Below are 10,706 nucleotides of genomic sequence, written 5' to 3'. Positions count from 1 at the left end.
CAGGCGCATTTATGGAACTGAGTGTGTGTGTAGCATGTATTAAAAGTATTATTTAATTCCGCCAGAAATCCTTCTGTTTTTGTTAATTAATGATTTGGTAGTGTGTTTCACATGTGTTTGGCGCCCTCTGTTGGTCGCGAGTGGCTATTGTATTTATCCTCCCGGTTTTCACCAGAATGTTCTAGATCTGGCTGAGACGGTACGTATTGATTACAGCGCGACACTAATGTGTAAAGTTTGTAATTTAAGTAATCTGTAAGTTGTTTAAAATGTGTCATGTGTTTCATACGATCATATTAGTCGAGTTGCTTCATTCTTTTATGGTTTATTTTCATTTTTGAGTTAGTTCAGAGTGTTACAGCAAGCTAGCAAACATGTATTAAGTTTGCTAGCTTGCTTGTGTAAGTGCGTAGGTGTCCGTCATTTTGTGTCCTGAAGAATGCCTTCTGAACTGTGTATTTTTTTTGATTAGGCATGTCACCAAATGATGAACGTTTTCTTTACCTCTGAACAGGTATGTTTTGTTACATAAGACTCATGTTGATTTTTGTAAATAGAAGATTTGATTATTTTCATGATGTGTTTGATTGAATGTGAGACATTCAAAGACTTGAGAATGTTCTAGATCTGGCTGAGACGGCATGTCACCAAATGATGAACGTTTTCTGTACCTCTGAACAGAACAGTGAAATAAAAGTCCTGTGAAAAGAAAAAGAACAAGTCCCGGTCATCAATTATAAGACACAACGCAGAGTTTAACACACCAAGAGGAGACCGGTTACATTGGTGCCGTGACCCGGATCCATCGTGGATCAACACCAGCTTGGTCACCGGAGGTTGCTGAATGCCATTCCAAGGTTTTGTTTTTTTTAGTGATACTGTCAGTTAAAATAATTTGATTTTAAAGTGACGTTGTCACATTGGGATCCATTTTATTTTCTTATTTCTCTTGGAACTGTTTTTATTTGTTGCCCATTGTATTTATTTATCTATTCATCTATTTATCTATTTATTTATTTATTTATGTGAAAGAATATTTTCAGTTATTTTATTTTTTTTGGCACAAAGTGTTTAATCAGAGGAAAATGACACACAATGTGGGAAGGGGAGAATATGTTCCTACTGGTGACTCTGGATTTAATTCTGGGAGGGGAAGACTTTTAAATAAGCTGTGTAATACTCCAGCTAGAGTTCCAGGCAATGTGGGCTCACCAGCCCTTAGTTCCACCAGATTATCCAAGAGTCTATTCCCAACCAATAGACCCACTGAGATGCTTTCAACTATTCCAGATATTAGTGATCCAGCTTTAAATCATCTCATCACACACATCGCCCAGCAAGTGGGACAGACTCTATCAGCTCAGTTAAAGGGGGAGGTTAAGCCAGATGAGGGCGCACAGGTTCAGAACTCAGGTGCAGGCCAGACACTCACTGACTCAGCTCTTAACCTGACTGGAGTGAAGCTAGTCATGCAGTCCGATGTGAGAGAGCCTCCTGTTTTTAGAGGAGATGGTTCAGACAAGCATTCTGTTAATGAGTGGGAGGAGCTTATGGACACATATTTGAGAAAGAGGGGTGTACGGCTTGAGGTGCAGTACGAAGAGATTTTATCCAAGCTAATGGGTAAAGCTAAAGAAGTAGTGAAGATAACTTTACGTAGCAACCCATCACTGAAACCTCAGGAGAACCCCAAAGCGATAATGAATATTCTGAAACAACATTTTGGTGATGCAACATGTTCAAGTATGCCTCTTGCTGACTTCTATAGCACAGTGCCTGTAACAGGAGAGAACCCAGTTGAATATTGGATTCGCCTTAACAAGGCTGTCGACGCAGCTGAGGAGGGCTTGAGGAGACAAGGGCGACACATCGATCCTAGTCGAGAGGTGACACTGATGTTTGTAAAGTATTGTCCAGATCCCTGTCTTGCTGCAGTGTTAAAGTTCAAAGCACCAGACAAGTGGAATGCTAGTGAGATACAGGAGCATGTTGATCGTTATCACATTGAACTGAAGGAAAAGTTGTTTACTGAGCCAAGTTGCCTTATATCAACTAGAAATGTGAAGGCTCATGTGTCAGCTTCAGCCACCTGCGCAGTGTCGCCTCCTGTCCAGTTGGAAGTGAGTGCCTCACCTAACTCTCAGATTGATGACAATTGCATTAAGACTCTAATTGGCCTTCTCGACCGTACACTTGCTCAAAACAGTCAGGCAGAAGTTAGACAGCACTCACCTAGCCAGTTACAAAAGAGGTTCTGTAGGGTTTGTAAATCTGTTGAGCACTCCACTCTTGCTCACTGTAGACATGAGCGCTTGTGTTTGTCTTGTTTCAGGCCTGGGCACATTAAGAGAAACTGTCCGAATAACAATTTCAGACAGGAGCATCAGGTCGCAGATTCACCTCGAGAGCAGCAGCCTTTAAACTCTTCGACTCACATTTGGGGAGGGGATGTGTGGGTGACAGTAAACAAACCCTCAAAAGTGACAATGGACATGAACAGTGTTTTGTGAATGCGTGCAGTACAGCACCAGTTGGTGTGAAAGTGATAGCTCAGAACACACAAAGAGTTGAACCATATGATGAACTGTTCTATGCTCCAGTCAGGGTGAATAATAAATTCCAGATGAGAGGAATGCTAGACTCGGGTTCCATGGCTTGTACATTCAGTGAGGAAGCAGAGAAAAAGATGCTCATAGAGAACATTTTGTCAGCACCTAAACAAATGGACGAGGAAGTGGTTTTAGTAGGTTGTGGTGGAAAACTCACAAAACCAAAATGTATGTATGAGGTTGAACTGAAAGTGTATGGGGAAAGTTGCATTGTTTTAGCTCTTGTGGTACCAGGTCAGCGAGACGACCTTATCATTGGCACAAATGTGATAAAGTTCCTTATGCACCAGTTGAAAAACAGTGATGATTATTGGCGTCTCATCTCCAATAACAGTCCCGCATCATCTCCTGAGAGTGAGCAGTTCTTAGATCTCATGGCAAACACATCCCGTTGGAGGGGTGAGGAGCTGCCAAATAAGATTGGCACAGTCAAGCTCAGGCAGTCTGTCATTCTTCTGGCGAGGAAAGAACACCCAGTTTGGGGCAAGCTACCTAAAGATACTTCAATGTCACCAGGAAGTACTGTTATTGTTGAGCCCACTTCATCCAAATCAATGCCGCGAAACATCATGGTTGGCCGCGTCGTGACACCGCTGTGGGGTGATAGGTGGGTCCCCATGAAGGTCACTAATCTGTCTGAAAGACCCATTCGGTTAAAAAGAAACTGTAAACTCGCAGACGTGTCCCCCTGCTTAGCTGTTGAGGATTTTGAGGTCTTTCAAGGCTCTAGCAAGGTTGAGAAAACTTCCCCTGAAGAACACGACGCTTCCACCGATCTTTCAGACCTTGAGCAGAGACTGGAAGATGTTGGTCTTAGGGACTTTGACATAAAATCCTGTCATACTGACCACAAGGGGAAGGAAAAGTTAGTTCAGTTACTTGAGCGCTATAATGATGTCTTTTCAAAGCATGCGTTGGACTGTTGGGAGACAAAGGGCTTTGTCCATCGTATCCGACTTACTGATGATCGTCCATTTCGCCTTCCTTATCGTAGAGTTCCACCTGCTCATTATCAGACACTACGACAGGTTTTGACAGAAATGGAAGAGCAGGGGATCATACGGAAATCTGTGAGTGATTATGCCTCACCATTGGTGTTGGTTTGGAAAAAGGACGGAGGTTTGAGAATCTGCACCGATTTTCGTTGGCTGAATGCGAGAACATTAAAGGATGCCCACCCGCTCCCACATCAATCAGATTGTTTAGCTGCTTTGGGAGGAAACACCTTTTTCAGCACAATGGATTTGACATCTGGCTTCTATAACATCCCAATGGCTGAGGAAGACAAAAAACACACAGCTTTCACTACGCCACTAGGCTTACACGAATACAACAGGATGCCGCAGGGACTGTGCAATAGTCCTGCGTCCTTCATGCGCATGATGCTGAGTATATTCGGTGATCTCAACTTCAGCAGCCTTTTGTGCTATTTAGATGATCTACTCGTTTTTGCACCAACTGAGGGGGAGGCTTTACAGAGACTGGAGATTGTATTCCAACGTTTGCGAGACAACAACCTCAAGCTAAGTCCTAAAAAGTGCCACTTAATGCAGGCGTCTGTAAAGTTTTTGGGTCATATCATAGATGGCAGTGGGGTGGCTGTAGATCCATCAAAGGTCGAGGTCATATCTAAGATGTCCAAATCTGATCTCATGGAAGATGATGGGTGTATACCTTCAGTGCGGAGGATCAGATCCTTTTTGGGGATGGTATTTTATTACCAGCATTATATCCCTAATTGCTCTTCCATCGCTAAACCACTCTTTGCTCTCACTGCTGGACAGAAGAGAAAAGGAAAAGCGAAAGTAAAGGGAAATGCAGGGACATACAGGAAACTCAAACCCGATGACTGGACTTCAGAATGTGACATTGCTTTAGTCAGTTTGAAGGAGAACTTATTGAATTGTGTTGTTCTTGCTCACCCTGATTTCTCACGCCCACTGATTTTGTCAATCGATGCTTCCTTGGACGGGCTCGGTGCAGTATTGTCACAAATACCAGTTGGTGAAAGTAAAGCACGACCCATAGCTTTTGCAAGTAAGACCCTGAGCAGTTCCCAAAAGAGGTATCCAGCTCACAGGCTAGAGTTTTTGGCACTAAAGTGGAGTGTGTGTGAAAAGTTCAGTCATTGGCTAAAAGGCACTTCTTTCACGGTGTGGACAGACAATAATCCACTCACATACATAATGACCAAACCAAAACTTGATGCCTGCGAACAGCGCTGGGTTGCCAAGCTCGCTCCATACACATTCAGTCTAAAGCATATTGCAGGCACCAAGAACATAGTGGCTGATGCACTCAGCCGGGATCCGTTCGCTAGGACAGTTGGTCAGAGGCTTATCACAGAGTGTTATGACAGTCTACTAACTGAATCTGATGAGGTTGGGGAAGATGGGGTTCAAGATGCCTTTCGTCTTATGGTACAGTGTTGTCAGACAAAGAGATCCACACAAGGCTATGCTAGTCAGTCTCATCCTCTCCCACTGTCATGTAATGGAGTTGTAAAAGCACTTCTTGATGCTCATGACCAATGGGATTATGCCACAGAGTGTAGAGCAGTTCAGTTAGTCCAGTCTGTTCAGCACCTCGTACCGCCAGGACAAGACCTGTTACCAACTTTCTCCCTGGAGGAGCTACGACAAAGCCAAGAGCTAGACCCTAGCATTTCAAAAGTTTTGCCGTTTCTGAGTCGGAAAAGAAGACCCTCAAGGAGGGAGAGAGATGGTTTGGACACAGGGGCCTTGGTGCTCATAAAGCAGTGGGAGAGACTTAAAGTTCTTGATGGAGTACTTTACCGTGTTACCAAGGATCCCTTAAGTAAACATAAGAGACACCAGTTTGTTTTACCTCGATGTCTAGTAGAAAAGGCCTTGCGGGGTGTGCATGATTTAGCTGGACATCAGGGTCAGGCAAGAACGATTCAACTGACAAGACAACGATTCTTTTGGCCTAGGATGGAGCATCAGATTAAAGACTACGTTAAATGTTGTCAGAGGTGCATCTTGGCTAAGACACCTGATCCATCCGCCAGAGCTCCGTTCGCAAGTATCAGGACCTCAGCTCCTATGGAGTTAGTGTGTTTAGATTTTTGGAGCGCGGAAGACAGCAAGCAGTGTTCAGTTGATGTTCTCGTTTTGACAGATCACTTCACAAAGTTGGCACACGCATTTCCATGCGCAAATCAGACAGCAAAGCAGGTTGCTAAAAAGTTATGGGATAACGTCTTTTGTGTATATGGGTTTCCAGAGCGCATCCACACAGATCAAGGGGCTAATTTTGAAAGTGAGGTTATAGCAGAACTACTCAGGTTGTCAGGAGTCTCCAAGTCGCACACTACAGCTTACCACCCAATGGGGAATGGAGTAACTGAGAGATTCAATAGGACCCTGGGTAATATGCTTCGTTCTTTGCCATTGAGAGAGAAGGCCAAGTGGCCCCAACAAATACAGACTCTAACTTTTGCATATAATGCAACGGTGCATGAGACGACTGGATACGCTCCCTTCCATCTCATGTTCGGCCGTGTTCCGAGACTCCCTGTTGATGTCATGTTCAAACAGGTGTTACAGGACCCTGTGGTTGTTGACTATAGCAGCTATGTGAATACACTCATGTCCCATCTCCAAGAGGCAGTAACTATAGCGCAAAAGCATTGCATCACAGAGCAGGAAAAACAGGCCAGGGGTTACAATCAAAAAGTCAAAGGAACTTATCTGAACAAGGGTGATAGAGTACTCCTCGCCAATAAAGGTGAGAGAGGAAAGAAGAAACTTGCAGATAAATGGGTGGCGAAAGTATATACCGTCATAGACAAAAACCCACAGACACACATATATAAGTTGGAAGATGATGCGGGGAACACAAAAGTAGTGCATCGCAATCTTGTCCTTGACATCAGTTTCTTGCCCATTGAATCTGCTGAGGGAGACACAACTGAAGCTCAGAGCTCATTTGATGATTCTGAAGAGCAGTCTGATTCAGTGGATCTTGTCAACTCTTTGGGGGAGGAAGATTCAGAGGGTAGGACAAGTGCTTGGGTGCTGAGTGGAACAGGGGATGCCATCAGTCGCAAATCCTGGGTTAGTGAGGAAACAGACATCGATCAACCATGTCAGGAAGGTGCTGAAGTTGGGTGTGGAGAAACAAGTCACAAAGACAGCGACTCTCACGACTCTCTCAGACTGCAGACTGATCTTGATGTTGCTATAGATAGTGACAGTTCTCTTGCCGTACCGACAGTTGACATCGAACACAACCAAGATAGCCAATCATATGCACCACTAGACACACAAGGTGTGGTTAGGACACGTACTGGTAGGGTTGTTAAGAAGGTTAACCGTTTGGTAGAAACAATGGCTCAAACGCCATTCACTTTTAGGGGGTTGGCAAATTCCATCAGTAAGAGATCACAGTCTCTTCTTACCCTGTTTTAGAGGGGTTATTTTTGTTTATTATTATTATTTTTATTTTATTTTTTTTCCTTCTCTTTCTAGTATATCTTTTTGGTTTGAGATACTGTTTGAGATACTGGAATTAATGTTTTTTTTTTTTTTCTAACATGTACACTTTGGGACTCAGAAGGTCGGGTGGTTTGGTGTATAAGGCACCATACTGTTCTATGAGAGATGTAAGGCTTGATCACCCTTTTTATTTCTCTGAACCTGGTTACCAGGTAGCTTATACAGCTGAAAATAAAGATTGTAGTCTTTAGGTGGACCCGTTCCAGTTTTGACAGAATGTCAGTTGTCTCTGTTGTACATGTTTTATCCTGTTAGGTGCGCAATGAGGATTTTGGTGTAATTCAGGAGGGGTGAATGTAGCATGTATTAAAAGTATTATTTAATTCCGGCAGAAATCCTTCTGTTTTTGTTAATTAATGATTTGGTACTGTGTTTCACATGTGTTTGGCGCCCTCTGTTGGTCGCGAGTGGCTATTGTATTTATCCTCCCGGTTTTCACCAGAATGTTCTAGATCTGGCTGAGACGGTACGTATTGATTACAGCGCGACACTAATGTGTAAAGTTTGTAATTTAAGTAATCTGTAAGTTGTTTAAAATGTGTCATGTGTTTCATACGATCATATTAGTCGAGTTGCTTCATTCTTTTATGGTTTATTTTCATTTTTGAGTTAGTTCAGAGTGTTACAGCAAGCCAGCAAACATGTATTAAGTTTGCTAGCTTGCTTGTGTAAGTGCGTAGGTGTCCGTCATTTTGTGTCCTGAAGAATGCCTTCTGAACTGTGTATTTTTTTTGATTAGGCATGTCACCAAATGATGAACGTTTTCTTTACCTCTGAACAGGTATGTTTTGTTACATAAGACTCATGTTGATTTTTGTAAATAGAAGATTTGATTATTTTCATGATGTGTTTGATTGAATGTGAGACATTCAAAGACTTGAGAATGTTCTAGATCTGGCTGAGACGGCATGTCACCAAATGATGAACGTTTTCTGTACCTCTGAACAGAACAGTGAAATAAAAGTCCTGTGAAAAGAAAAAGAACAAGTCCCGGTCATCAATTATAAGACACAACGCAGAGTTTAACACACCAAGAGGAGACCGGTTACATGTGCAATTCGGTGGAACTTGACTAAATTTAAGGGGACTGTCGGGCCAGGCCGGGTCTACGGGTAAATCTAGTTTCTGCATGTAAAACCCTCACCCTTGTGGTCAAGTCAAAACCGAAATCCTTTTCCTGACAAAGTGAAAAATTTAGCATACTAGCTTTGTTCCAGCGGCCAAACAACAGAGAACTAAGCAGCTTCAGTGATCACATTGAGGTAACCTTTAGTGGAGAAGAGACTTAAGGCCAATTTATTCTTCTCCGAGTCCGTTACGGACGGACAGACGGACGGAACGGACAGACACTTTTTGATTTATAGTTCTCTGTTGCTGAAAACAATTGGGCGCCAGAACAGAAGGTGGCGCAATGGGAGACGAGCTTAGAGAAGCCCACTTCATGAGTTCTCAGAAGAAGTCCATGTTCATTATCTACCTGCTCCCGGCTTTTCACACACACAGTCTACGATGGTAACTCAATAAAATAAAGTGACACCCAGCGGGCCATAATGCTTATGTTATCGTGTCTTAGCGCAGCAGTTCCCCGGTCTTGTTTCCGAACTGCGTTGCTAATTCAACAGCTTGAAGCTACACGGAGGCAGCTAGCTTCCCCACCAGCTTCGACACACAGTCAGCAGGGACTCCCGATACTAAGTACTACCAAGTTTTTGCTTCTAACCTGTCGGTGTTTGAGAAACAGTGTCATGACAGCCGTGGAATTAAAGTCGTGACAGCGGGTTTTTGCACAGCAGTTAGCATGGTGGCTAGGACGCTAGCGCCGTTATGAAAGTTCGTTATAACCGTGTGTGACCATACACACATGCCGTCAGGGCTCTAACCAGCCATCGTCAGCCGGGCAACTTCGCTGGCTTAACACACTTGTCACATTAATCGTAGAATTGTAGTTGTGTTTGGGTTTATTGTGATATAGGAAATGAAACAGGAAGTTTGAGGTCCGGAAATGATGTCGTTCCGAAATGCTATCGTAGCGGACCGATCACGGCCAATGGCTATCCGTAAGCTCTCCGCCATGCAGATGTGTAGTTAGAAAAATCAGAGCTGCAGAAAGAGCTCACCGTGGAGCCCGGAGAGGAGGTTCCACGGCAAAGAAGGCGGTCCTATCTGTCCGTGTCCGTCAAACGGAGAAGCATAAATTGGCCTTTAGTGACTGTCTTTGCAGGTTTAGAGTAAGTAATTTAGTGATTCATTTTAAATGGAGTGCTGGTTCTGAAGAAAGTTTTTCCAGGGCTGTGAAAATCTATTAGTCCTGGAAATTGAAAACTGTGGCAATGTGTAATTAAATGAAATACATTAAATTGAGTAAATAAGAGCTGAAAATAAAAACAAAACTTGAAATGGTCAATTATTATGTGTGATATTTCCCCATAATTTTAAGGGACATGAGATGACCCTGTATGTATTTGTGCACATACAAACAGCCAAGTGTATATTCATTCACAAGGGGGGGTTGTCTGAGCTAGAGATTCGCGTTTTCTCCCGTTAAACTGAATAAACAGCCCTAAGAAGCAAGCCCCTGTTTGTGAGGCAATCTATTGTCCATATTGTGCAGGGGTAGGCAACCTTTACTATCAAAAGAGGCATTTTGCCACCTCTTCCGAGCTCCGATCTCACTGTGTGTCTCCGAACGAGTGGGCGGGGTCGGAGCCCCGGTGCCTTTGTGTGTGTGCGCGCGCTGTCTGGGAGCGTGACACACACACACTCGCCCGCTCCTGGTATTTCATGATGGCCTGATACAATGATGATTAAAGAAATCAAAGTGATGTTCACTCACGTTCATTGTTACGTTCACGTTAATAATATGAAAACTGATTCGTTAAGTTCACCGTTCGCGAAAAATATGCACAACACTGTCCTGTAGAACCGAATTTGTATGATGTATTGGACGTTTCTGTGTCTCCTGTGGTAACAGTGTCCATCACTGTAAGGAGTCCTCTGGAAACACGCCCGATGTCGTTTTCTCTATTTGCTGCGCGTTTCTGTAATGTGTTGTGAAATTGATGTTTTTTTACTTTGCTTGTGTTTTGTCCACTTGCATGTGTTTTCTTAAGTTGCTGTGCTTTGAGTAGGGATGGGCGTTCGATTAAATTGTCTTCGTCGATCGTCGGGAGAGTTAATGACGAATTTTCGATTAATCATTAATATTTTCAAGTTCAAAAATTCACTATAAGCTACATTAAAATGCAGTGGGAAAAAAAAGCGTGTTTCCTCATTGAGATCTTTATTACAAGATGAACAAAATATGCGCTGCCGTAATCTTAAGCAGTGGCAGCGCATGTTTTAGTAGCACCGGCTAGAAGCCGGCTAGAAGCCGGTGCTACTAAACACAACTGACCCTCGTTTTTTTTTTCCTCCAAAATAAAATAATAATAATATAAAAAAACATAATGTTAAACAACAACTACAAATATATAATACTTAGGTCTGACAGGTTTTGCCAACTGTAACTCAAAACTATCAAACAAGGTACCGAGTCGAGAAAGCTTCATAAAAATAACCAGTAACACACATACAACTT

The sequence above is a fragment of the Pleuronectes platessa genome, chromosome 17 (assembly GCF_947347685.1).
Source record: "Pleuronectes platessa chromosome 17, fPlePla1.1, whole genome shotgun sequence".
Taxonomy (NCBI): Eukaryota; Metazoa; Chordata; class Actinopteri; order Pleuronectiformes; family Pleuronectidae; genus Pleuronectes; species Pleuronectes platessa.
Note: the sequence above shows the minus strand (reverse complement) of the source record.